This window comes from Mesitornis unicolor, unplaced genomic scaffold, assembly GCF_000695765.1.
Source record: "Mesitornis unicolor isolate BGI_N332 unplaced genomic scaffold, ASM69576v1 scaffold16759, whole genome shotgun sequence".
NCBI lineage: Eukaryota > Metazoa > Chordata > Aves > Mesitornithiformes > Mesitornithidae > Mesitornis > Mesitornis unicolor.
Genome location: NW_010209492.1, coordinates 3192 through 9183, shown reverse-complemented (window position 1 = coordinate 9183; position 5992 = coordinate 3192). Strand labels below are relative to the sequence as shown.

Genomic DNA, 5992 nt, shown 5'->3' with positions numbered 1-5992 from the left:
GACCCTCTTATCCTTGATATGCCTTGAGAGGCATATTGAGGGGCACGGAGCTCCTCAGGACAGCCTCCGGCAGAGTAGACAGAAACAAAGAAGGCATTCAGTAACTCTGCCTTCTCTGTATCTTCTGTCACCAGGGCACCCACCCCATTCATCAGTGGGCCTACATTGCCTCTGGTGTTAGTTTTCTCTGCTATGTATTTGAAAAAGCTCTTGCTGTTGTCCTTGACCCCTCTCGCTAGATTTAATTCTAAGGAGGCCTTAGCTTTCCTAGTAGCCTCCCTACACCCTCTGACAATAGCCCTATAATCTTCCCAAGTGGCCAGCCCCTCCTTCCATGAAGGAGAACTCATGCCATGAGAACTGCTCATGACATGCCATAACATCAGGCAATGAACAAAATCAACCTAGATTTAGGTGTAGTGAAGGTGTAGTGAGAAGCCAGGTGGAGCTGGTGGTGGTTGGTTGTCGTTGAGACGGACACGACATACACAAAGACTACTTTTTAGAGTACAAAAAAGGCTTCTTTATTACAAAAACAAGCTCCTTATGTATCTTAATCACAATATGTGTTAATTCATGATTGGTTTATTCAGAGCCTGATGATATTTATGACTGGATGACCGTCTGTCTGTTGTAACTTCTCTCAGTTTCTTTCTTTGCAGTCTGGCAGTTTCTTTCTTTCACTCAGCAGTTCCTTAATCTTGCTGGCTCAGCTCTTCTCGGGACTTTCCAACGTCTTCATGGATACACTGGTATCTGTTCATGGATACACTGGTATCTGCTCAAGGTCAATGTTTCGCTCACACTGGGAACCCTCAGACCAGCCGAGGTTTCCCACAACTCCCCCTTTTTGTATTTGCGCTACAAAAATTGCCCGTGCCGTCCGCTGCAGGGCCCTTTGCAGCAGAGACACGATACATGGCAACATCAATAACACAACTACAACAATAAACAAAATTAACAATCCAGTTTTTATCAGAGATAGTAACCACCCTGACAGTCCCCATCCTTTAAACGAGTTATTCAACCAATCCCATCCATCATCTACTTGCAATTTTTTCACTCCATCTTTCAGAAGCTGGACACTTTTATGTATTGATTCCAAGTGATCCCATAAATTCATACAACACATTCCCTCAAAGTCTTCACATCCATGTCCTTGGGCTAATAACAAAAAATCTATTGCAGCTCTGTTTTGTAATATAGCATGCCTAACACTATCAACATCAGTCAGCAAGCCACTCAGGGCAATTGACGTAGCATTGGTTTGCTTACTTAACCAACATCCCAAGTTCATCAGTTGTTTCAAGGCTGCTGCAGCAGCAACCCCAGGTGCCAATGCGGAGTCAGCTATAATTTCTCCAGGTCCCCAAAGAGTGACTGTATTCTTACAGTCAACCTCAAATTGATGGATATGTCTTTTAGGTTCTTTTTTTGTTGTGAATCATAGTAAGGTTGGGTGTTAGTAATGTAAGCCGCCCGAGGCTACATGGCCTGCCATTAAGCTTCGACGGAATCCCACCCACGCTCTATCCCCGCATATAAAACATATTCCTGCAGGTAAAGCAATTGGAATAGAAAAAGAGTGTGATATGTTGGAGGAGGTGTAATTTTACCAAGCTGTAGTGTTTCTATACACAGGCAGAGTAGCATTTACATTCTGACCCTTTCGAGTGGTGTTACAGGTGTAGTTAAACATCACACAAGCATCCATTGTGACTGATCCTAACAACTCCAACTCTTGAGGTTCTTGCATTACCTGAGGCAAATGTGCACAAACACCATCCCAGTTATCAAAAGCTCCGAGAGGCAGATGTGAAGGTTTTGGCCAAGTGTCCAGAGGCAACCCAACCAAATAGGTAGAAAAAGGATTTTCAGGAGTAGCGACAGAAAGACATAAAGCTTCTTGATGCGTTATATTTGCCAAAGTCACCCATACATTCTGCTGCGGTTGTTGAATTATCCATTCTTCACTTGCGTGAACCATCCATAACAGGCCGAATACAGCGAGCAGGAACCCACCGGGGGCCACCATCTGTGGAGACACAAGCATACCCTCTTCCTCAGGTTAATAAATCACATGGAAGTGACCATTGTCCACTCTGCGGGTCCTTCACCCTAACCTTAACACCAGGGGAGACAGTGGTCATTTTACGTAAGGATTCAAAGTGGCGAACCATAGGTGGTTCCTGCAAATCCTCTGTTATATTAACAAAATTCAGCACATACATGACTTTATTTAACCATGCTTCAGGGGGTTCACCAGTCATTCCCCCTTCTTGTTTTTGAAGTAGGCGTTTGAGTGTGCCATGTGCATGCTCCACAATACTCTGCCTGGTAGGAGAATGAGGGATACCAGTGACATGGATAATCCCCCAAAGCTGTAAAAAATCTTTCACTCGACTAGAAACATAAGCAGGACCGTTATCAGTCTTTATCTGATGCGGAACACCACATACAGCAAAGGCTCGTTGCCAATGTCGAATAACATCCTGAGCCATTTCACCTGTGTGTGCAGTAGTGACTATGACTGACGAAATCAATATCAATATCAATATCAATATCAATATCAATATCAATATCAATAGACACATGCACATATCTTAATTTACCAAATTCTGCAATGTGGGTAACATCAGATTGCCAAATCTGCAGAGCTTGTAGACCTCTGGGGTTTGTACCATAATATGCAGGTACGTGTTGGCCCTGGCAATCAGGGCAGGCTGCAGCAATAGAACGGGCCTGTGCAGTTGATAAAGGAAACTGACGTCTCAAGGCACGAAAACCTTGATGCAGAAACTGATGGGATTCAATTGCTTGTTGTTTCACATTAGGCACTGGTCCCATTGCCGCAGCTGAGACCAATTGGTCTGCCCGTGCACTACCAGCTGTCAAGAATCCAGGTAAAATGGTATGGCTTTGAATATGTAAAACATAATATGGTTGTGCCCTTTTTTGAATCATCAGCCATACCAGCCGCAGCACACCAAATAACAAGGCATTACTCACATCCCCTAGGACAGCTTTATCGAGTTGTTGAATCAGCTTTATCAGTCATCGAATCAGTCCTGCTACATAAGCAGAATCCGTGACAATGTTGACTGCACAAGTGAAATGTTGGAAAGCTAAGGTAACAGCACGAAGTTCAACAATTTGAGGGGAGCCTTCTTGTAGATCGATTAGGTGTTGCCACTGAGAACCATCATACCAAACAAAAGCTGTTTTTCCAGTTCGGCCAGACCCGTCTTTAAAGACTGTAGGACCTGTTACAGGTTCCTTCTGGCTTAATTGCTTTTGTCCAATGCGAATTTGACTTCCCAATTTACACAATGGGTGAGAGGGAAGGTGATATTCAATTTGTCCTGTATAATTCATTAGTGCAGCTTGCAATGCTGAACTGTTAGGCAGATGCCATTCAAAATAAGTCTACCTGCACAGGTATCACAATCTTGTCTGGGTCTTGCCAGCAGTTCTGCACACCTCCCTCTAGTTTTCATTATAAATTGTGCCAATAACTCAAAAAGACCTGGAGCAGTTTTTTTGTTACGAGAAGCCAAAAAGGCCCATTCCAACACATGCAGGGGGTCTTCCCAAGAAGGGTTCCATTGCACAATCATTGCAAAAGGTATCATGTTATCGATCACAATAAACACTTGTATTGCTACAGTCAAGTCAATTCTCCAAACATGTTTTTCCTGTATTGCTTGTTCCACCATCTCAATGGTTTGCTTTGCTTCAGGGGTTAATGACCATGGGGCTGCAATATCAGTGTCCCCCTTGTAAGGATCGGTCTGGCTCATAGTTTAAACAGGTTTCGGTAATGTCCAGTGCACCAGGCGACCTGTGGGGGGTTGCAGGAGCAACTCAGCCTTAGATTGCCTTGAGGTCCTGTCTCTGCAGAGACGACCCACGGGGAGCTGTGTAGATAGCTCAGCCCTGAGTTGTCTGGTAAGCAGGAAACTAAACAGGGCAGTGTTGCATCATTCAAAGAACCGAAACCTGAGCTGAGCCCTGAAATTCCCCAACAAACAGTATGCCCTGAGTCTCAATCAAACCACTATTAAATTGCCGGAAAGTAAAACAAAGTAAGCTGGAGGATGTCTCTCTGACCCCAGGGGACCAAACGATACAAAGATATGCAAGAGATAGAGCATACAGAAGGGAACAACATCCATGAATAAACAAAGATAAGGACAGGCACTGGAAGAAACAACCACCCAGATGGTCTAATCTACTCAGACATGCCCCTGCCTGCTGTTCCATACACCAGGGGATAAAAACCCCAAGATTCAGGTTAGAAAGGGGGAGTTACTTCTCCAGCCATGGAGTGATGAGAACCTTTCCCCCTTGGTCAGAATTTTGGCCAAGGTAACTGACGTGGGAGCCCTCACCTGGAGGGGTGAGTGAGTATTTTGCAGGCTTTAAGTTTGTAGTCACAGGTGATTGACTGACACACGTGTGGTATTCTGAGTTGTTTGTGGGTTGTGACAGTGTGTTCCATGAATCGTCTGGGAGTTGTAATAGTGAATTTTGTGAGTAGCCTGGGAGTTGTAGTGAATTGCTTATGAGCAGTAGCAGTGAGTTTTGTGAGTGGTCTGCGGTCTGTCATGAATTGCCTGTGGGCTGTAACAGTGCATTTTGTGACTGTTGCAGTTGCAATAGTGCATTTTGTGAATCTCTTGTGGTTGTAAATAGTGTAGTCTTTCTTTCAAAACTGCAATAGTGCATTCTCCTTTGTATCCATAACCCTGCAATAGTGACGTACTGGATCTGCACATGTTGTTCAAATAAATTGTTAAATTTAAACTCTGCAGTAGAGTCTCTTTTCGTCACACCCCGTCAAGAGTTCTAGCAAAGGGTGCAATTGTGATGATGTAAAGCCTAAATGAGGCCATAGCCAATTAATGATTCCAGCCAATTTCTGTACATCATTCAGGGTTTTCACCTCCAGCATCAACTGGATTGCTTGTGGCTGCATGGTTCGTTCAAGCACCTTAAGGCCTAAATAAAGCCACGGGTGGGTGTGTTGTACCTTCTCTGGAGTCACTACTAAGCCGTATTGTTCCAGTGAAACTTGTGTGTCAGATTCCATTACGGATAATACTTGAGATGTTGGAGCAGCCAAAAAAATGTCATCCATATAATGATAACAATAACCTGTGGAATATTTTTCTCTAATGGGACTCAAGGCCTGAGCAACAAACCATTGACAAATGGTGGGCGAATTTTTCATTCCTTGCGGAAGCACTTTGCAGGGATACCTCTGTGTTGGTTCAGCACGATTAATTGATGGAACTGTGAAAGCAAATGTTGCCATATCCTCCATGGCTCATGGGATGGTAAAAAAACAATCTTTAAGATCCATTGCAACAATTTCCCACTGCATAGAGATCATTGCAGGTGAGGGCAGCCCTGGTTGTAGTGCTCCCATTGTTGCCATCACTTCATTGATTTGACTCAGATCATGCAATAATCGCCAATTTCCTGATTTTTTCTTAATTACAAACACTGGGGTGTGCCATGAGCTATGAGATGGTTCAAGGTGACCTGCAGCTAATTGTTCTGCTACCAAATTTCGCAGGGCTACAAGTTTTTCATGATTGAGGGGCCACTGATCCGCCCACACCGGCTTTTCTGTTAACCATTTCAGAGCCATTGTGGGTCTTTTCATGCCCTGCAACACAGTGACTCCTACTCAAAATCCCTGGTTATCCGAACCGCCCATTGTGACAAATAGTCTCTTCCCCATAAATTTAAAGAGGCCACAGTCACATAAGGTCGTACTGTAGCCTTTTGTCCTTCTGGGTTGATGACAAGGATTGGCTTAGCTGACATTAGACTATTGGCTACTCCTCCCAAACCCACAACACCTTGGGTAGTAGAGACTATAGGTCAAGAGGAAGGCCAGTCCCGTTGACAGATAATAGTGACGTCTGCACCTGTATCCAGGAGTCCGGAAACTCGCACTATAGCTGGTGAGGCATGATCCATG

The 5992-nt window shown here is 44.2% G+C and overlaps 1 pseudogene; it reads right to left on the bottom strand.

Moving 5' to 3' along the window:
- Positions 1-865: 865 nt before the first annotated feature.
- LOC104535913 lies at positions 866-5656 on the bottom strand (annotated as a pseudogene).
- Between the last annotated feature and the right edge of the window lie 336 nt (positions 5657-5992).